Source organism: Hyperolius riggenbachi, chromosome 12 (assembly GCF_040937935.1).
Source record: "Hyperolius riggenbachi isolate aHypRig1 chromosome 12, aHypRig1.pri, whole genome shotgun sequence".
NCBI classification, from domain to species: Eukaryota; Metazoa; Chordata; class Amphibia; order Anura; family Hyperoliidae; genus Hyperolius; species Hyperolius riggenbachi.
The window spans coordinates 37,363,984-37,387,226 of record NC_090657.1 but is presented as its reverse complement, the minus strand read 5'-3'; the positions used below and the strand labels follow the sequence as shown (position 1 = coordinate 37,387,226).

The 23,243-nt window shown below is 44.4% G+C and overlaps 1 protein-coding gene across 11 annotated transcripts in view; it reads right to left on the bottom strand.

Moving 5' to 3' along the window:
- MAPT (microtubule associated protein tau) overlaps positions 1-23,243 on the bottom strand; it is a 222,976-nt gene that overhangs the window by 128,901 nt on the left and 70,832 nt on the right. The window contains exon 1 of one of the 11 annotated variants that reach the window (XM_068263577.1): positions 729-914. The exons of the other annotated variants lie outside the window; for them this stretch is intronic. The gene's annotated coding sequence lies outside the window, so the exon portion shown is untranslated. Of the gene's footprint in view, positions 1-728; positions 915-23,243 lie in introns of those variants that run through there. 11 annotated transcript variants of the gene reach the window in all.

Genomic DNA, 23,243 nt, shown 5'->3' with positions numbered 1-23,243 from the left:
CACCGATACTGCTTGTATACATCCCAAATAGTACCATTCACTGTACTAAAGGCTACGCTTCCACTGTAGCGCGACATTTTCGCTTGCAAAACAAGGTGTAAGATGTTTCTGATTGGTGAAAATTCGCATGTACATTTTTTATGTGTTTTTATGCAAATTTTCGTACCGAACATTCGCATTGAATGGAAACAGCCCCATTCACTACCATTAGTTGCAAAATTTATGCAAATTTTCTGAGAGAAAAATCTGACACAAAAAGCACAAGTGGAAACCAGGCCTTATAAGCAAAGAGATACAAGTTGCCTGCAAGGACTTTGGCTATATTCCAAATCCTTTCTAGCGCTCTCAGGGCTCTTTCACATTAGACAACGCGTGCAGGAGCTGTTCTCTTGCATGCGTTGTCTGCCTGCGGCGTGTCGTCAGGTATCTGCGGTGCGACGCAATCAGCGGCAGTGGCTGGTAATTAAGCCCGACGGAAAACGCCGGCTCGCGGGTGCGTTGGACGAAAAACTGCGCCCGGGTGCGTCGAAACCGCAACGCATCGAAACGCAGCGTCGGGTGTGAAAGGTAAAATGAAAGTCTATGGACTTTCATCTCACCTTGGTTAACGCAAACGTTAGCCATTTGCGTTAACGCACAAAATCTGCCCTAATGTGAAAGAGCCCTCAAGTAACACCAGATCCCTTGAGAAAAGTGAACATATTCCCCGAACTGGAGCTTTGTCCTACCTCATTTGTTCCTCAGAGGACACAAATCCTCAGCTGTCAGTAATGGTGCTCTCATTGATTTGTAGACCACAGGGAGAACAGGGCAAGGCTAAGAGTCAGGGAGATCAGGGCCTCTGCTCACTGGGTACCTGACATTGTGGGGCTCCCTAGAGACTTGACAGATTCACTCTAGTATCTGGGCTGCATCTAAGGAAAAGCATATGGTACATCACTCACAGTGCAGCTACATAAGTCCAGCGAGCCTCCTAGTACGAAACCTGAGAGTCAACTAAGTACAGGTAGTACCCGGGTAACGAACGATATATGGACTGTAGGTTAGTTAACCTGAAATCATTCTTAAAGGACAACCGAGGTGACATGTGACATGATGAGATAGACATGGGTATGTACAGTGCCAGGCACACAAATAGCTACACTGTGTTCCTTTTTTTCTTTCTCTGCCTGAAAGAGTTAAACATCAGGTATGCAAATTACAGTTTCTATCGGGGTCGGAACCGGGTCAGACAATAGCATAACCCTCGACTGATGAGAAATTAAAGCCATAAAATACATTCCTGTCAGTAAATGGCTTCCTGGAGCAGGAAAGGGATAAAAACAATCAATTATTCATATATTTGAGCTCTATGAAGAGTGTCATTCAGCAGAGACAATGATACAGTAAAAACCTAAACACTAGATTTAAATATAAAATAAGACTGTGGGATATCTAAAAAAAAAAAAAGTCATTTTTAGGAGAAGGAGAATAGATACAATTGTTTTTATCACCAGAATATTTTCACCTCGGATGTCCTTTAAGTCGGAACATTATGCAATCTCTGTCCTCCCCTTCGCCTCCATTTTTTTTTTCCTTTTAATTTTTTCAAAATCAATTTTCTAAAAAATTACAAGGCGTTTCTGGAATAAACATTTTCTGACCTGTTCCCACTTTCGGGCTGTTCGTATCGGCCGGTAGTTTCGTAAGTCACAGACTTGCTTTATGACTAAATTCTATCCAGAGCTGGTTGGGTGGTGTTACCGTATTCTAATATCTTGCTTTAGGACTTAATTCTATCCAAAGCTGGCTCAGTGGTATTAATTGCATGTTTCTACTTCGCAAGAAAGTAGGATTTCCTCTACTCACTCTCACTGGAAGCTGTGATCTTCAAGGAACATTCACCACTGAGAAATTAAGGTCAGGAGTGTCCATCATCCACTGACAGCTAGTGATGGTGTTTCCAGGACTCTGATTAGCCCAATTATCATATAATAAAGCAATTCATTTCCTTACATAAAATCTAATGGACCAAGAATTCCCACTGTGGCCTTCTCGGTTTTCGAGGAGCCGCCTGCGACCTGCTATACAGTTATCAGATATTTTTATGAGGATAATATGTAAATAACTATAAAGATGGATGTGCACTTGCCCTGATCCTGCTATAATGCGCTAGAGGGGACGATGGAGAAGTGATCATGTGTCCATGGATGGATGGTAATGACCGCAGGCACCCCCTGAGAGTCCAGGCACTTGGAAACAGTCCACTACCCTGGGTGCTGGTCCCTTGGCAACATTGTTCTATCAAGGAAAGGCAGGTATTTGGCGCTGCGGAGGTTGGGGGACTCCTTAGGCACCCATGTTAATATTGGCAATTGAAGGTAATTTGGGCACGTGCAGCTATGAATAGCGCTAATTTGTACCACAGTTTGCATAGTGGGCGGCCCTGGCAACCTCTATTTTATCAGGTGAAGTGGGCAACTAAATTTCCCTATAATTAACTATATTAACATGGGACCACTGCAATCAGTAGGTTGGGGGGCGTTTAAGGATCAGTGGGATTGGTTAAGCATAGGAGGATGAGGTTAGTTCGGACTAATGGGGGAATCGGTGGGGTAGGCACATTGGTTAGGGATCAATGGATTAGTGGGAGGGATGGGTTAGGGTTAGCCTAGTGTTTCTCAAACCTGTTCTCGTGACTCCCCACTGGTGCATGTTCTGCAGGCAGCCTCAGCTACGCACAGGTGGGGTAATTAGTGTCTCAGCTACATAGATTCCACCTAGCTGATACCAATTACCCCACCTGTGCATAGGGGAGACTGCCTGCAAACCATGCACCACTGGGGAGTCATGAGGACAGGTTTGAGAAACACTAGCCTAACCCTAACCCATCCCTCCCACTAATCCATTGATCCCTAACCAATGTGCCTCCCCCACCGATTCCCCCCATTAATCCTAACTAACCTCATCCTCCTATGCTTAACCAATCCCACCGATCCTTAAATGCCCCCCCAACCTACTGATTGCAGTGGTCCCATGTTAATATAGTTAATTATAGGGAAATTTAGTTGCATCAGCAGAGGAGGAGAGGGCAGTTAAGGTTAGGTATCGGTAGAAGAAGGGCTCGTGTGAGAATAGGGTTAGCTTTAGCGATAGTAAAATTGACTGATATTTTCTGTAGGAACTGCCACCGAAATTTCCAATCACACAACCAACATCTACCTATTTTTGTTCACAAGATCCACAAATGCAGTGTTGCAAGCAGTGTTTTGTGGTCCAAAGCTTTTTAATACCTTTAATGACTTTATGGTTACACCCATCCCTGTTAACTTAAAAAGTACCTATATTGCCTTAAAAGTGCTTGAGGCCGGTTTTACACTTGATTTTTGTCATGAGGTGTGCATCCCACCACAGAAATGAGGCTTCACCATGGTGAGGCGACAGGGTCCTGTGCATAGGCCAGGGGTGCCCATTGGGTAGATCGCGATCTACCTGTAGATCGCAAAGGACTACATTTTCTTAATTTTCTGTTCTATATATACACAATTGTCATCCTCAAATTGTACATAGGTAGATCACTTTGACTTGCTAATTTTTAAAAGTAGCTCACAAGCCGAAAAAGTGTGGGGAACCCTGGCATAGGCCCACCCCCAGCTACTGACTTACTCCCTGCTGGTCAGGAAATAAGTCACTGGGATTACCATCATTCCGCACCATGCTCCCCTTGTGCACACTGCCTGCATCACCCATTGATTTGCATTATTGCTTATCTGTGCGGTAGGCACGGATCATGCGGTAATGCGCTGCAGCCTTTACGTCAGCATTGCAGTGATTTGGATACTCCCAGCACACCACATCGCGTTGAATGCCCATGCGGCGGGGGAAGAGTACCCCGGCACAACGCACTGCATAAGGGGTCTGACAAGTAAGGTTATCCTTAAACCTGGGTCACCCTCCTTCCGCCGCCCACACCGCCCTAAAGTTCTGAGGTCAGCCACAGAACCCAGCAAGTCCACACTGTCCGTGTGTGTTCATGTATACTGACACTGCACCCTCATCTTGTGAACACTCCAGGGAAGGAGGGGGTGTGGCATTATTGCCATGTGGTGAGAGTGGGAGGAGCAGAGGAGCAGGAAGTGAAGGGAGGGTAGGAGTGGTATGGGAGCAATGCTTCATAACTTTGTATTGCAATGAGCCATGCAAAGCTTGCAGCTATAGCAGGTAAAGGCAAATTTTGGATGTATGCCGAGATCTGATCTGATTTCAAGTGAGACACACACTTAGGTGGTAAATGTTATCAGATAGACATGGTTTGATTACCACAGCTTAAAAATGAATGCCCTGTTTAAGTTAGCTGTGGTGGAGGGAAGAAATACAATAAAATCAAAAAAACAAAACAAAAAAAGGTTAGGGTAGGATAGGCTAGGCCAGGGGTCAGCAACCTTTTGGGCTGAGAGAGCCATCATCAACGCAACATATTTTAAAATGTAATTCTGTGAGAGCCATACAATGTTTCATACTAGGACATGCGCATGCGCAGCAGAGGGCTCATGTCCCTGTTGCCATGGTGATGTGTATACAATTGATCCTCTGAGCAGCGGAAGTGTAGGACACATCTTCAACTTCTCTTGGGTTTCAGCAACAGCAGCAATTTCCCCGAGAGCCAGACAAGAGAAATACCGACTAACCGCTTGTACAATTAGCTAGCTGACTTGGGGATTGATTCTTTTTTGTAGGACGAGATCTCCGCACTTTGGCCCAATAGGCTGCTTGTCAAGTGACAGGCAGCCTATGGGGCCAATCAAAGTGCAGGGATCTCGTCCTACAAAGTCACTGGACCTGACAGGGTTCAGGGTGGTACAATTGGAGCAGCCGTTAGTTTTGGGGGGGGGAGCAGGAATAAGTTAGTAGTGCATGCTACAGCAGTAGCGTGCCTACTCTGAAAATGTTATTTGCGCTGCCACACTGAGCTGCGCTGCTTGAGCACTGTAACTTAGTGAATAAACCCCTACTGATTTGTCTGTGAGCCAGATGTAGCCATCAAAAGAGCCACATGTGGCTCCCCAGCCATAGCTTCCCTACCCCTGGGCTAGGGTTAAAGTTAACCTGTCATATCTTGAAATTTGACAAAGCCAACAATACTGCCACATGCTGGCACCATGTGGTAAATGCAAGTAACTTGTTGCAGATACAGTATTTGATCCAGAAACTACTAAAGAGAGCATGCCAGACAAGCAATTGGTTTAAAGAGAACCCGGGGCGGTTCCATGGGGGGGGCAGATGGTACACAGAGGCATGTTCTCTTCCTCAGGACATGCCTCTGTGTACCCACCACCGCGCTATAGCCCCCCAAGATTAGCCACAATATTTGTCACTATCTAGGCGGTAAACATTGGGGAGAGGGATTCCCTGTTTAAAAACGCCCGCCAGGGGATTTTGCTCCAGAGCTGCCATTGGGCAGCTCTCTCTCCCTGGCCACGCCCCCTGCCGCTCCTACGCCTCTCTGCACGCTGGGAATGAGAGACAGTCCAGCGTCGTGACCCCGAGGTCAGTAAAGTGAAAGTGGGCCAGAGCAGCCCACAGGAGCAGCAGGGAGCAGCTATTTTTGCGGCTACCTGATCCGCTCGGTCCCCCCGGATCAGGTAGCCTGCGGTTTTTTTTAAATGTAGGAGCCCACCTCGGGCTCTTTCTAGCTACTTGGCAACCGCCTCACGCTGATGGGCAGCCCCAGGAGCGCATAACGCTGATTGGCGTAAAGTCCTGGGGCGGGGATTTGCAGCAGATTGCGCACGCCGCTGCGCTTCGCTCAATAATCATCAGTATCCCATCGGCGATCGCCTCTAGGAGACTGTTAGACGGTGAAACGTGATACACGGCTGTTCCCCTGGGACGCGCAGGAGCGATCCGCTGTCATAGCCTGAAGCCTATGACAGCCGATCGCTGTCATTGGCTAGCGGGGGGAGGGTGGGAACATTAAAAGAATTTAATAAATAACATAGGTTTATTAAAAAAACATTCACATAAATATTTATAAAACAAAACTGAAAACAAACATCTCTGCAGGGATCACAGCCCACCAACAGAAAGCCCTGTTGGTGGGCAGAAAAAGGGGGGGGGGGGAAGACCACTTGTGTTCTGAGTTGTACAGTCCTGTGTTGCGGGGGGGGGGGGGGTCAAGTTAAGCCCAGGTGGTTAAAAGGGAGACAGCAATAAGTCAGCTTCCATATATATCCTCATCACTTAAACACCACTGCATATAAATGCATTCAATGCCATTAAAATAGTTAACGAACAAATAATGAAAATCTAAGGATCCTACTAGCTGTAGGCAACCTTGGCTGGTGTAAATGTAGTCTATAATGCAAGACAATACAGCATTCTAATGCGTTCTGGGGCACAATGAAGGTCAAAATGAGAAAATCAATACTGTATACTGTGCAGCTGGTGTTTCATTGTTTATAAAAGGTTTTAAACGATACGTATTACTCGAATGTAATTACTCAATCGCCTGAAAATCTCAATAGGCTTGTTTAATGTGGCCAAGTGCAGTGACCAATAGCATCCAGACGTTTCCCTTCATCAGATCAGAGATGATTTCTGATTGGTTGCTATGGTCTACTGTATTCTGTACAGAATCCTCTTTCCTTAACAGTTCAATCAAGTTTCTTTATATGCATTGACAGAATACCATTTCCAAATAAGATAATGCTCCCAAAACTAAAATTTCTGTTACATAAAAGAACATGTGAAAGCATTCCCAAGTATTCAGTGTGTAAAATTGTTTATTTTCACTGCAGAGAGCAGTAGAAGCTTGCTTATTTCTGGTTATCAGGGGTCAGAGTGAAGAGGTACTTGCCTTTGCCAATAGAGATAAGCAAGCTTCGGTACTTATCCGTTAGCCGGGCGCATCCTCTAGGTGGCGACAAAACTCCACCAGAGTTACATCTTTCCCTACTATCCATGTCGGCCTGGAGGGGGAATAGTAATTAGCGCCACCTGCCGGATGCGCCCGGCTAACGGATAAGTACCCAAGCTTCTACTGCGCTCTGCAATAGAAAGCACCAGTTAGTCTTACCGGTAACGGTGTTTCTGTTCAGCAGCTGGTACACCCTCTGGAGGAATGGCTCCGCCCAGTCCTGGGGAAACACAGAAGTAAAGTATAAAAAGCTCCCACCCTCCCCTAATCCCCAGTGTATATAAAGTAAAAAAAAGCCCGAACACCAGGAAAAAAGGGGAGTAGCGACGCACCTCCAAGTGACCCACTAATAAACAGACATAGGTACAAGGAAATGCGACAGAATAGGGTTGGGTAGTAGACGGTGTACCAGCTGCTGAACAGAAACACCGTTACCGGTAAGACTAACTGGTGCTTTCTCATATTCATCAGCTGGTACACCCTCTGGAGGGATACCAAAGTAAATACCCACCTAGGGAGGGACTACAGCCTGAAGCACTTTCCTGCCAAACGACAAATCCTGCTGAGACAGAACGTCCACTCTATAATGTTTGATGAAAGTGGAAGAACTCGCCCAAGTTGCCGCTTGACATATCTGCTGGACTGTAGCGCCTGCTCTCTCTGCCCATGACGTAGACATTGATCGGGTGGAGTGTGCCTTTATGTTGGATGGTGGAGTGGAGTCTGAAGTCTTATAAGCGAGAGAAATAGCCTCACATAACCACCTAGCAATAGTTTGTTTTGAAGCTTGCTGACCTTTATTCTTCCCTTTAAATAATACAAATAAATGTGATGATCTTCTAAACTCTCTAGTCCTGGCTAGATATGATAGAAGGGCCCTCCTGACGTCTAAGCAATGGAATTCTTGTTCTTTTGTACAAGAAGGATTATCACAGAACGAAGGAAGGACTATATTCTGGGATCTGTGGAAATCTGAGGAGACCTTGGGCAAATAATTTGGATCTAGACGTAATACAATTTTATCTGGAAAAACAGTCAAAAAAGGATCCTTAATCGAAAGGGCCTGAAGATCGCCCAACCTTCTAGCCGAAGTAATGGCGACCAAAAAAGCTACTTTTAGCGTCAAAAAATTTAGCTCAATATCATCTAGAGGCTCAAAGGGCGCTCTGGTTAGGACGTTTAGAACTAGGGATAAATCCCATTGAGGAATAACCTTCTGTTTAATAGGAGTGGATCTTTGAACTGCCCGGAAAAAATCTTTAACTAATTTTTCCTGTGCTAATGGTCTGTCCAACAAAATTGACAAGGCTGAACATTGGACTTTCAAGGTACTTAAGGCTAGATTCATCTCTAGACCCTCCTGCAAGAAGTCAAGAACAGCCCCAATGTTACTTTGAACTCGATCATGTGTCGTACACCAAGACGTGTATGTCTTCCAAACTTTCCTATAAATTTTTTGAGTGACCGGTTTTCTACACTTTAATAAAGTGTCAATAGTCTTATCAGAGACTCCCTTATTCCTCAAAATCACCCTCTCAGGGTCCAGGCTGCCAGACAGAATAACTCTGGCTTGGGGTGGAAAAGCGGTCCCTGACGTAGAAGGTCTGGCCTGATCGGAAGATTCAGAGGAGATCGGACAGACAACCTTAGCAGAGTGGAAAACCAGTTCCTCTTGGGCCACATAGGAGCTATGAGTATTAGCTCTACCTTTTCCCTTTGAATCTTGTCTAGAACATGAGGAATCAATTTTAGAGGTGGATAGGCGTATCCCAGCTTGAAACTCCAAGGGATTGACAGAGCATCCAACCCCAGAGAACTCGCATTTCTGTGAAGCGAATAAAACCGAAGAACCTTGGCATTCGCTGGAGATGCGAAGAGGTCGATTTCTGGAAGTCCCAGTTGTTCCGTGATCTCCAGAAAGACCTCCTGATTTAATTCCCATTCGGAATGATCGATCTCGTGGCGGCTCAAAAAGTCCGCCTCGAGATTGAGCGACCCTTTTACGTGAATCGCCTCTAACGACCGAAGGTTGGCCTCTGCCCAGAAAAAAATTTCCGTCGCCAGGAGGGACAGACTCGGAGACCTGGTCCCTCCTTGTTTGTTGAGGTAAGCTACTGTAGAAGTGTTGTCTGAAAAGACCAGGACATGATTGAACCGGATCCTGTCCTGAAACATTAGTGATTCTTTCACCGCTGCGAGTTCCCTGAAGTTGGAAGATCTTCTGGCTACTGTTTTGGACCATCTCCCTTGGCAATGCTGACCCATTGACGTGGCCCCCCAACCCCAGGCGCTGGCATCCGTGAATATTTTCATAGGGGATTCCTGCCTCCAGACTCTGCCCTGAGTTAGGTTGTTTGATTGCAACCACCAGTGAACACTTCTCTTCACCTGTGCTGGTATGCAAACCTGAGAGTCCAAGGACTCCTGATTCTTGTCCCATACTTCCAACACCCAATTTTGAAGAGTTCGGGAGTGAAAGTGTGCCCAAGTTACGGCAGGAATGGAGGCCGTCATGAGACCCAACACTCTCATTCCTTCTCTTATCGAAATTTCCTGGAGTAAGAGCAGCTGTCTGACACCATTTTGTAGTTTTTCCACCTTTTCTGTGGTTAAAAAAACTCTCTTGTCTATAGAATTGATTGCGTACCCCAAAAATACAATCGACTGGGAAGGCTCCAGGTTTGATTTGGGGTAATTTATAATCCATCCCATCTGGGACAGAACCTGAATGACTGAATTTGTATGTATCCTTAGATCCTGTTCCGTCTTGGCAAAAATGAGCAGGTCGTCCAAGTAGGGAATAATATTTATTCCCTGATTTCTTATCACTTTCATTACCTCCGCCAGAACTTTGGTAAATATACGTGGAGCTGACGCTATCCCGAAGGGAAGAGCCTGAAATTGGTAGCGACACGTCCGATCCCTCATTCGAATCGCAAACCTTAGAAATTTTTGATAAGACTTGGCGATTGGAATGTGGAGATATGCGTCCTGCAAATCTATTGACGCAAAAAATTCCTGCCCCTGTAGGGCTGCCCTGACCGAAAAAATGTTTTCCATTTTGAACTTTTTGTAAACTAAAAAGGGGTTTAATGACTTCAGGTTCAGTATGAACCTGAATTCCCCGTTGGTTTTGGTCACCAAAAAAACATGGGAGTAGTAACCCTTGAATTCCTGAGTTTTCGGAACTGGTACTATCACATCCTTTGAAATTAATTTTTGTATTTCCGTCAGCAGACCCTGTGCTTTGCCTGGGTCTTTCGGAAATTTGTTCACAAAGATTCTGGGGGGAGGGGTAACCGAAAATTGTGGACGATACCCGTCTCTTATGATTCTTAGAATAAAGGGATCCGCATTGATTTTTTCCCAGTGGGACAAAAAATAACGAAGTCTCCCCCCCACAGGCAGATTGTCATTTATTCTTAGGCTCGCCCGGTTTTGCGAGAGCAAAACCCCCCCGGCCCCTACCGGCCGGAGAAGACCACCTTCTTTGTTGAGAAGGCTGTTTGGACCGTTCCTGAGACGGTTTTTTGAATAAATTCGGCTTGGTGGAACGAAAGGTTTTATGTTTAATAGGGAATTGTTTTCCCTTTTCTGCCGACCTTGAGACTATATTGTCTAATTCCTTACCAAATAAGAGATTACCCTCAAAAGGAACTGCACACAGCCTATTTTTAGAGGTTAAATCTCCATCCCAAGTTTTGAGCCAAAGGGCTCTGCGGGCCGAATTGACCAATGCAGTAGTACGTGCAGAAATGCGCACAATTTCTACTGCTGCATCGGCCAAGAAAGCGACGGCTTTTAACACTACAGGTAGAGATTTAACATAAGAGTTAAGGTCAGATCCAGTTTTAACATGGGAAATTAGGTTATCCATCCATACACGTAAATTTCGAGAAATGCAAGTAGAAGCAACACCAGGAATAAAGGCAAATGAAGCAGATTCCCAGGCCTTCTTTAACAGTAAATCAATTTTCTTATCCATAGTATCCCTTAAAACCCCCGTATCCTCAAAAGACAGATCCGCTTTTTTTGAATGTTTGGATAGGGCCGCATCTAATTTTGGACATTTAGTAAATTGATCAATATCTGCAGGGGAAAAAGGGAATTTCCTTTTTGCCGATTTAGGGATGAACAATTTACGTTCAGGGTCCTGCCACTGGGATACAATAATATCCTTAAGTGAATTATGAAAGGGAAAAACTCTGCCAGATTGTTGAGCCAGGCCAGAATATACCTGATCCTGTGCCGTAACCTCCCTCTGTATTTCAGGGATCTGTTCGGTGGCATAAACAGCTTTAAGTAATTCATTTGTTTCCTCAGTACTAAAGAGAAATCTAGCTGCTCTTCGCGAGTCGCTATCCGATTCCTCCTCTGAAACTGCATTTTCCCCCTCCTCTAAATCAGAAACATCCTCCCTGCCCTCTCTTTCCTCTTCCTCCCCTTCCTCCCCCAGAAAATCTATGTTTAAGGGAATATGGGGAGAATCAACCTGTACAGTGTCTGAAGCAGGAACGGGCGAGGGTGTAGGGGGATTAACCACAGGTGTCGATGAGGGACCTGCAACAGTTAAATCAGGATTGGATAATAAGGATTCCTAAAATTTTCCTAAGGTTTCATCCATGTCCTTTTTGACTGACTTCATTATATTTTTAAAAATTGAAGAAGTTTCTGCTGAAATCACTGCATCTATACATGATTGACATAAGGATTTAGTATAGCTAGAAGACAGTTTTGCTAAACACTGACAACATTTTTTAGATCTGGGTTTACAACTAGAAGAAGACCCAGACTCCACTCTCGTCTGTAAAAAGAAAAAAAGACAGAGAAAGAGAATAGGAGACAAAGTACATTTCCAGTTAAACAAACATTAGTGCACATCAGAACTGGAATCATCTTATAAGGGAGGAAGAAATCCCCCACTCACCACACCATCAGACTGGGATCGAGAAGCAGCAGCTGATGAGGCTGATGAGGCCGAAGGGACAGCTGAGGTAGCGTTGGTACCGGAAGCTCTGCCCTCCGTAGCAGTAGCGGGGCCAGCAGCGGCGGGGGCGACCACGCTAGAGCTCTCCATCTTGCCGCCGCCCGCACGCCCAGCCGGCAACCTAAAAGGACGCGTATAGCGTAACTTCCTGTCCGCCTCCTCTGACGTCGGCGGAAGTGACCTCCGTACTAGGAATAAGTTCAGAGAGGCTCTTGCGCGTGAGGAAGGCGGAAGAAAACTCTGACGACCCAATTCCAACCGTGGGCGTTTAGAGGCAAATGGCGGCAGCACAAACCAAAGAAGCCAGGACTCTGGCGGTGCGACTCACAGAACCCTCTTCCTCCAAAGGTACTACCGCCAGGGATAGAAAAAAACTCACCCTCCGGTGAGCCATATAAAAAAACAAATTGGGAGCAGAAAGAAAAACTCCTGTGTTCCCGGGCGGAAACACAAATGAACTGGGGATTAGGGGAGGGTGGGAGCTTTTTATACTTTACTTCTGTGTTTCCCCAGGACTGGGCGGAGCCATTCCTCCAGAGGGTGTACCAGCTGATGAATATGAGAAATAAACAATTTTACTCACAAGGAATACTTGGGAATTCTTTGTTCTTTTATATAACTAAGAGTCGTTTCTGAAACTGTAGTTTTGGGAGTATGATCCCACTTTAAACTAAGCACAAAAAAAGGTTTGTTGCTGTATATGGAAAAATAAATTGTAAAATATTACCTGCTGCACCAACTCACAGATCTCGTCCTGTCCTGCTCAGCACATTCCAGCCTCCTGCTCACCAGTTAGTCTGATGCCACGCCTCTCTACTAGAGACTAATAACCATGCTAGGCTGTCAGACAGACGGGAGGTGTGGTTTCAGCTCTTTACCTGCATGCCCCTGTGACTGCAGTGGGAGGGGCTCACACTGAACTAGGTGTGGCCAGCAGTGGCGTAGCTAAGGAGTTGTGGGCCCCGATGCAAGTTTTACAATGGGGCCCCCTAGGCACTCCATACATAGCAATTGATACAGCGCACCAAAACCTGCCAATGGCAACTACAGTGTCAAAGGAGCAAGAAGGGGATGGGGAATAGATTCTTAATAATTACCACTATTCAAAGTATCTATAGAAGTGATTATTATGAGCACAGGACCAATAGAGAGCTAATACTGTAGTTGATGGAGGGCCCTTCGGGGCCCCTCTGGCCCAAGGGCCCCGATGCGGTCGCTACCTCTGCAACCCCTATTGCTACGCCCCTGCGCTGGAGATTGTTGAGATAGTGAATTGGTGCAGTATGCATTTTCCTTTTATATACTCTTCTAAAAAAAAAAAATCTGTATAATCTACTAGTCTATTAAACTCATCTTAAAAACGGAACTTAAAACGAACCTGAGACGAAAGACATATGGAGGCTGCCTTATTTATTTCCTTTTAAACAATACCAGTTGCCTGGCTGTCTTGCGGGTCCTCTGCCTCTAATATTGTTAGCCCCAGTCCCTGAACAAGCAGGCGGATAAGGTGTTTCTGATAACATTTGCTGCATGCTTGTTTCTTTTTGTGTGATTCAGACACTACTGCAACTAAATGGATCAGCAGGACTTACAGGCAACTGGTACTGTTTGGAAGAAAACAAATATGACAGCCAGCGTGTACCCCTCAATTCAGACTCCCTTTAAAAGGAACCTGAGATAAAATAAATATGTAGGCTGCCATATTTACTTCCTTTTAAACATTAGCAGTTGGCTGGCAGTCCTGCTGATCTTTCTGGTCAGTAGTGGATAAATCATGCACCTGAAACAAGCATGCAGAATCTGGTCAGAAACGCCCTATCGGCATGCTTGTTCAGGGACTGTGGCAAAAAGTATTAGAGGCAGAAGGTCAGCAGCACAGTTAGGGAATGTGCATGGTTTAAAAGGAAAAACCTATGGCAGCCTCCATATGTCTATTACCTCAGGTTGCCTTTTAATTGGGGCTTTAAACGACATGTAAGTAGCACCTAGTATTTCAGCCCCTCTTTGGTTAAAGGGACACTATGGTGAAACATTTTAAAATTTAAAATATGTGGAAACAAACAAATAAGAAGTACATTTTTTCCAGAGTAAAATGAGCCATAAATGACTTTTCTCCTATGTTGCTGTCACTTACAGTAGGTAGTAGAAATCTGACAGGTTTTGGACTAGTCCATCTCTTCATAGGGGGATTCTCAGGGATTTATTTATTTTTAAAAGCACTTAGTGAATGGCAGTTGCTCTGTCCAACTGCCAAAAAACTGTGTAGGGAGCAGTGAAGCTGGCCAGCATCATTGTTTAAATACTTTTTAGGGAATATCCTTATAAAGAATAAAGGCCTTGCTGAGAATCCCCTATGAAGAGATGGACTAGTCCAAAACCTGTCGCTTCTGTCAGATTTCTACTACCTACTGTAAGTGACAGCAACATAGGAGAGAAGCAATTTATGGCTCATTTTACTTTGGAAAAAACGTACTTCTTATTTGTCTATATTTGCACATATTTTAAATTTTACAATTTTTTCGCCATAGTGCCCCTTTAATAATTTCTATAAGGCTGGCAGCAGAGAGTCCTCGGATGTTATTACACATGAGAGATCTGCTCTCCTGTTTTGGGCTGCACTTACAGCAAATGCATGTGAACCTGGCTGGTTTAAGCAATGGATTATAGTTGTGCTTCTAATCCAGTCTGACCTCAGGGCACCTCTCTGCCTCAGCCAAATGAAAGCCGTATGCTATGGGAAGCAATGCCATGAATGCTGATGCTGCAAAGTGCTATTTTACATGTTAAAAGTCCTTTCCTCTTTACTTAAAGAGAAACTCCGACCAAGAATTGAACTTTATCCCAATCAGTAGCTGATACCCCCTTTTACATGAGAAATCTATTCTTTTTCACAAACAGACCATCAGGGGGCGCTGTATGGCTGATATTGTGTCTGACCTACAAATCCGTCCACAAAACCTGTCCAACCTACATTTCTGATCTTACTCAGAGATACACACCAAGCCGCTCACTCCGCTCCTCCAATGAACTTCGCCTGACCGTCCCCCGCATCACCCAGTCCCATGCACGTCTCCAAGACTTCTCAAGAGCCGCTCCAACACTATGGAACTCCCTACCTCCACCCATTAGGGAAGCCCCCTCCAACACCTTCAAGAAGGCCCTCAAAACTCACCTTTTCACTCTGGCCTACCACCCCTCACAATTGCTCTAAACCCACAGCTGAACTCTGGTCCCCTACCTTCCGTGTCCTTACCTCTTCCTCTAGATTGTAAGCCTTTGGGCAGGGTCCTCCTCCTTTTGTGTCCTACCTGATCATGCACCTCCATTACTGTGCACCCATGCTATGCATTTGCGTGCACCTAACTTGCCTAATCTCCATGCTCCCATCCAGTGATTGACTAAGCATTACCTTGTACTCATACTGTGCTGTGTGATCTGGTTTTCTTGTATTCTGGTATTTTCATATTGCTGTATGTCACCCCTAAATATTGTCTGTAACCTAAATTAATGTCCAGCGTTTCGTAATATGTCGGCGCTTTATAAATACAATAAATAAATAAATATTGTGGTGAAACCCCTCCCACAAGAAGCTCTGAGCACCATGGTACTTCTGGCAGTTTCCTGTCCGTGAACCTTGTTGCATTGTGGAAAATAGCTGTTACAGCTGTTTCCAACTGCCAAAAAAGCATCACCTGTCAACAGTAAATATGTCACCATGTGATAAATGTCAGAATGTGAATCAGGGATTTAAAATATTTTACAATGGGCAAACACTGACTAAATCATTTATACAGTTATTGTAAAAATGAAGCACTTTTTTATTACATTATTTTCACTGGAGTTCCTCTTCCCTTCTTTGGTCTTTAAACAGAGCCTTATTCTACAGTATTTCTCTCAAAAGAGAAATCAAGGTGAAAAATAGGATTGCTGTGATCAGGTGATTGGTTTGCAGGTCTCTGATTGGCTGGTCATGGTCATGTTTGTTTCCTGTGTAGCCTAACACACCATGCAGAAGTAGCCCAAGATCACATGATCATGACCTGCCAATCAGTAACTTACAAATCTCTCCCCCCCCCCCCCCCCCACACACACACACTAAACTGATCACAGATCCATAGAGTAAAGTGCCCATTTCTGATTATAAAGGTGAACAGTTATGTTAGTCCTCAGGGCTGATGCATTCAGCTGTAATAAGAATGGATATCTACACAGCACATGCCTTCAGTGAAGTGTGTGAAAGAACGCGTGAAAGCCCCAGCCGTACTGTATTTTGCACTGGTAATTGGCGGCACCCCCAGCATACTTCTAGGCAGGGTTCACTCGTATTGCAAAAATAATGATAATTCGCATGAGTTTTTGTCGTTAAAATTAGTTTTCATGTGCAAATGATGGGTGGTTTTTTTTTTTTTTGGGGGGGGGGGGTTACTAAGCTAATGAAATTAATGGGAATTTGCATGCGATATGCAAACGTATGCTTCAAAATGTACAACTGTTGCACACATTCGAATAAGCAAATGCAATTTCATGAATTTTATCCGATTCAAGTTCTTTAAAGAGAGACTGTAACCTAGAATTGAACTTCATCCCAATCAGTAGCTGATACCCTCTTTTACATGAGAAATCTATTCCTTTTCACAAACAGACCATCAGGGGGCGCTGTATGGCTGATATTGTGGTGAAACCCCTCCCACAGTGTGATGTCAGTACCTCAGTGCTGTGAGTAACTGAAATCACACTGTGGGAGCCTTCTTGCATTGTGGGAAAACAAGAGCTGTTTCCAACGGCCAAAAAAGCAAGCAGCATCTTCTTCCACTGACATCACCTGCCAGCAGTAAAAACGTCATCTTGTGATAAGTGTCTGAATGTAAATCAGGGAGAGAAGAGATTTTACAATGTACAAACACTGACTAAATCATTAATACATAATTATTGTAAAAATGAAGCACTTTTTTTTTTATTACATTATTTTCACTGGAGTTCCTCTTTAACCTCCTGGGTGATAATCCCGAGCTAAGCTCGGGGTATGTCGCGCAGGAGGATTTCTCAGGCCCCAGTGGGCCGATTTGCATAATTTTTTGTTTGTTACACGCAGCTAGCACTTTGCTAGCTGCGTGTAACCTCCGATCGCCGCCGCTCCCCGCCGTGCCGGGCAGCCCCCCCCCCTAGACCCCTTGCGCAGCCTGGCCAATCAGTGCCAGGCAGCACTGAGGGGTGGATCGGGACTCCCTCTGACGTCACGACGTCGATGATGATAGCTACATGATTTAAAAAAAAAAAAAAAAGTGCTGCGCCCCCTCCTGGGCGATGTAATTGTATCGCCCAGAGGGTTAAGAGAAGTGATTGGGGCAGGAAGTGGAGGGAATGGGAGTGTGATAGGAGGGACTAGCACCATAAGCCTGCCTCTTCCTGTCTGAAAAATTTTACATTCTCAGAAAGAAGCGTTCCAGCACTATACTTGACTATTAGATACATAAAATCACAGAAAACTGTGGTAGCAAATAGTTGCTGTGGGTGAAGAGTAATGTTTTGCCGGGAGTAAAGATTTTAAACCGCTTTGTTTAAAATATCACTATATTCTACAAGAGACATTACTATTAAAATGTAGTATGGTGTGTGTAGCACAGAGGCGCTTGGCATAGTACCCGACCTGTTTTTGTATATGCTCCATCTCATTGCCTGAAGAAGCGGGTCACTTCCGGCGAAACGCGTTGTATTTTACTGAAGTATGTAAATAAATTGTTTTGCTGAAAATGGATTGGCATTTTCTGGTGTCTGCCCGGAGGAGGTAAGTCCACCACTACCTCCTCCTTTTAAATGTTTTAGATCTTTTATATCCTTCTGGCGCCTCTGTATCCAATAATGTTCAGTAAGATTGCGCTCTCAGTATAAATTTCATACATCCACCTCTCCCCCCTTCATGGACTCACTCACCAGATGTTGCGGTCTATTAGGAGACCAAGCAGCGCTTTCGGGGTGTATGGCCCCCCCGTTGCCTCACGATCTCACTGGTTCCACTCCTCAATAGATGCAGACTATCCCAGTCCGTGTTGAGTAAGGTCCTTGGGGTGTAGAGTATGTACTACATTATACATATCCACCCTTGGTGGAGGGGTGACACACCCTTTTTTTCCCTTGATCTACAGAAAGCGACTTCTTAATCCTGAGTGGGGACAGGTCTAATCTCCCCACCTGCCTTTACAGCCTTTGTGGTAACCCTGACTTGTGAGTATACTGCACATATTCTTTCCACACACCTTCATTTACCAGTGCATACTACACTATATTGGGTTCTCGGTGCCCCTCTTGTGTTTGTTATTACTGTTAAAATACACACCAGGGGTGACGGTGGCGATCACTCTCTCCTTATTCTCCTGAGTTTTGGTCCCGCAAAGTGAAAAACGCACTACAACTGACAGTTCATGCGAGTCAATGACTTCCATCACATCTAATGTGTTTTTTTCTGTATGTTAGCATTTTTATACTAAACATATTTAACATCTGCAGGATGTAACACTAAGGAACCCACACTGTATTAGGCTCCCTGCACACGATTCCGATTTTTAATTGGTTTTTACATCCGATTCCGATTTTTTATTGTTACTGCATGCTGCGTTTTTTTCTCCGTTTTTCTGCATTCAGGGAAAATTGGAATTGCAAGTCGGAATCGGAATCGCAAAAAGGATCTGGGTGGACATACATGGTACAATTTTTCCTTTTTTTCCGATTAGATCATTTAGTTAGATTACTCCGTTAGATCGAATATAAAGATTTTTCCAGCATGTCCGATCTGATTTTTCTCCCCAAAAAAAAACCGGGATAATCGTTTGACTTTCTTGATCGAAAAAAAAAATTATTTTCAACCATTATGCACGCGAACAGTTTCCACCCTTCGCGTGTAAAGTTTTATCGCACGAACGCCGTTACGCTTTGCGCGCTAAGTGCGGAATGCCACTGAAAGCTATGGCGCTTCACGCAATCATTAGATGGAGTTTGGCAATAAAATCAGCAATGGTGCTTACATTAACATGTAAGTTAATATAATACGGCGTGTGCAAAGTTTAAAGCGCGTCACTTAATATACTGTATACAGTAATAATTCATTATCTACATACCGTTCGTGTGATCTGCAGTAACTTCACGTGATAAGAATACTTAGCACGCGATAACTATACTTTGCGAGTGAAGCGTAACGCCGTTCGCGCAAAGTCATACTTTTACGCGCGTGAACCATTGCGCGCATGATATCACGTGCAAAGTGGCTTATCACTGTCGTGCTAAGTGTTAGCACACTTTAGTGAATTAAGCCGAATGTGCGTTTCCATGCCCCTTTTCCGCCACGTGTATAGCATGCGGTACCCAAGAACCTCTGACACTCCGACTTATGCGCTGTGCAGTGATATTGCACTCCTGTGGGCATTACTGGTCAAAGCGCAACGGTGACCCATTCAATGTAGTGAATGGGAAAAGCAGATCTACAGACAGAAACAGAGGGTGTGCGATCGTGTGCGCTGCATTCCAAATGCATGGCCATCTGCATTTCATATTGTGAATGAGGCCTGAAGTCTGTACTGGGAGAGTGGATCTACACTGTCTGAGCTTATCTCTGCCACAACTATCCGATGTTCTAATAGGGCCACATGAGAAGGCGCTGCCAGCCAGGGGGATGGGAACACACAAAGGCACAAAGACTGCACAAAGAAAATCAATGGCAGGACATCACATATTGTATTAAGACAGTCCAAGGCAGAGTTCATAATATGTGCATTGCATAATGACCACGTTAGAACGATGTTATTTATATGGCATACATTGCTATTATCTAGAAAAGCACAGTGAGGGCTGGAACCCACAAGGGTGATTTTCAGAGCATTTTTGGAGCATCTGAAAACGCTAGCGTTTTGTAAAAACGCTCAGCTACTGTTAATGGATGGGGCAACTTCAACTGGAGCGATTGCGATTCAGAAAATCACAAGCGCAGGCCATGCAGCATTTTGTTAGCGTTTGTGCTACAAAGTATATCATCGCTGGCGTAATCGTTCAGCAAAACTTGCGCGGAGCGAATTTGCTAGCGTTTTCAAGTTACTGCACACTGTAACAAATATTAAAATTAATTGAAAGGACCAATCAGACTTTAAAACGCTAATCGCTACACAACTGCTGGCAAATTGATACACTTTTTAAAATAGCTCCCTAAAACGCTCATTACACCGCTTACAAACTGCTCATACAAAATGCTAGCGCTTGCGATTAGCTATTGCGTTTTGCAGTGGGTTCCAGGCCTGAGGCTGGATTCACTGTGGCCAGTTGCATGAAGCTTGTGTTAAAAAGTGTGTGAACTACAATGGAGGCTAGACATTTACACTTAAAGGCAAAGCCTGCATGCAAGTTTGAATAACGCGATCCGTTACAACGATGTACTGTGAGCAGCTCCATAGAATTGTATGGGCAGTGAGTTGACATGCAGAATATCTGCAACGCGAATGATTAATGTACTTGCTTCAGGTCCCCTTTAAAAGGGAACCTAAACTGAGAAGGATATGGATTTTTCCTTGTTAAATAATACCAGTTGCCTGACTGTCCTGCTGATCCTGTGTCTCTAAGGGCCCTTTCACACCAGAGGGATTTTTCGGCGTTTTAACGCCACGGCCGAAGTTGGCGTTTTGCTAGGTAAAAGAAAGTCCATAGACTTTCATTTTACCTTTCACATCTAACTCGGCGTTTTGGAGCGTTGCGTTTCAACGCTCCCAGGAGCTTTTTCAGGGCTGTTAACAGCCGAAGTTGGCTGTTGGCGTTTCAATGATAGTCAATGGAAAACGCCAACTTCAGCGTTTTTTAAAGCCTTTTCAAAGCGTTTTACAGCTATCTTGTTCACTTATTTTTATAGAAGAAAAAAAAAAGGACGTTTTCATATGGGCTGTAAAACTCTTTCAAAAGGCTTTGAAAACACTTTGAAAACGCTATGTATCGGCGTTAAGCAAAAGGCTGACTTTCAGCCTTTTCTACCGCAGCCTCTAGTGTGAAAGAGCCCTAAAGGCTCATACACACATCAGACTATAGTCTTTGGAAAATGAAAGCTCACAGACCAATCTTACCACCCTTCATGTAGTATGAGAGCCATACTCTACACAGTCTTTCCAATGGAGCTGAACTCCACATCAGAAAAAACTCTTTGCAAGATGCTGCACACACAGATGCTGTACAGACACAAAAGATCAGTATCTGCAAAAGATCTGTTCCTGCCAAAAACCCATTCCTGCAAATTGCAATGATAGTCTATGAGATCTGCAGATCATCATACACACATGATTTAACTGACATTCATCTGCAGATCAAGCAATCATCCGCAGATCTGAAAATCCATCCTGGTGGATCTGATCTGCAGATGAATGTCAGATAAATCATGTGTGTATGATGATCTGCAGATCTCATAGACTATCATTGCAATTTGCAGGAATGGATTTTTGGCAGGAACAGATCTTTTGCAGATACTGATCTTTTGTGTCTGTACAGCATCTGTGTGTGCAGCATCTTGCAAAGATTTTTTTCTGATGTGGAGTTCAGCTCCATTGGAAAGACTGTGTAGAGTATGGCTCTCATACTACATGAAGGGTGGTAAGATTGGTCTGTGATCTTTCATTTTCCAAAGACTATAGTCTGATGTGTGTATGCACCTTAAGGCCTGGAACCCACTGAAATCAGCAAACGCAAAACGCAACCGCTAGCGTTTTGTCTGAGCGGTTTGCAAGCGGATTCATGCGCGTTTTTGGTCGTGTTTTGCAACATTGTATTTTTTTGCCCAGCGGGTGCGTAGCGTTTTGCGTTTTGCGTTTTTATCCTGATTGGTCCTGTGAATTATTTTTAATTTTGTTACAGTGTGCTGAACCGCAAAACGCTAGCAAAACCGCTCAGTTTAGGTTTTGCTGAGCGTTTCTGCTAGCGTTTCAATACTTTACATTGAAGCGCTAACGCTCCCAAAATGCTGCAGGTCCTGCGTTTGCGTTTCTGGGAAACGCAAACGCTCCTGTGGAAGTTGCCCCATCCATTAACATTAGCCCAGCGTTTTTGCAAACTGCTAGCATATCGCAGTGCTGCCAAAACGCTGCCAAAAGCGCTCCTGTGGGTTCCAGCCCTAATACTTTTAGCCACAGCCCATCAACAAGCATGCAGATCAGGTGCTCTGACTCAAGTCAGACTGGATTAGCTGCATGCTTGTTTCAGGTGTGTGATTCAGCCACTACTGCAGCCACAGAGATCAGCAACTGGTATTGTTTAAAAGGAAAGATCCATATCCCTCTCAGCTTAGGTTCCCTTTAAGTGTGTTTGGCTATCATGATCTGTTACAACGCAGAGATGTGAACATGACCATGCACCTGTATGGGCAGCGAGTTCACATAACATCTATGGGTCCTTTCACGCTGCATCAGTTGCTGTCAGTTATAATTGAACTGATAACTGATGTGCAGCCCAGGAGAAGGTAATGTTCATGCTTCCCTATGAGTCAGTTCACATTATATGCATTTTAACTGAAAGCTTTTTCACAATGCACTGCTGTGGAATAACCAATCAGTTAATAAAACGCATCAGTTTCTTAGCGTACAGTCTGAAAAAGGTCCACACAATGGATATGCAGCATGGGCAGGTGCGCGAGTGTGGTGGTGACAGACCTAGAGCTCGTTCTTAAACGGGCTTAGGTCACTAGTATAAATTTGCCTCCTGTGTTTCCCATGGCAACCAGATGCTATTTTACAATCTCCCACACAGCCCTGGGAGAAGAAAGGACTTGGTTTCTATTGGCAACAGACAATTCAAATGTTTTTGAATTAAGCCTGTTGCAAGTAGCGACCAAGTCCTTCCTTCTCCTAGGGCTCTAGTAGCATCCGGTTGCCATGGGCAACACAGGAAGTACCTCTTAAGAGGCATTTTGGGGAGTATTTGAAACTATACCTTAAAACTGATTTAATTTCTATTCCTAAACTGCTTCTGAAGGACCTCACCAATGACTAGTTATTTCACCTCCACACCCCATCTACAAAATGTAAAAGTCAGTTTAGACTTCACAGTAAGTTTTATATGGGTGCCTGCTTGCATGCCTTCACATGGCCACATCATTGCCCTCATTTGGGTGTGTCTGAATGCCAAGTGGATCTAATCCTGTAAGTGTAGTAGTGGGACTCTGCACACCCTTGAGTGACGAAATGGGCAGTTGTAGCGGCAGTGGAAAAAAGCAGAAATATGGTGCCACGTGATCAAGCCTAATCAATCATCAGACTATCCAGCAAGCACGCCAAAGATGAAAAAAAAAATATTTTAATGCTCAATACCCTTAAAGAGGAACTTCAGCCTACACAAACATACTGTCAT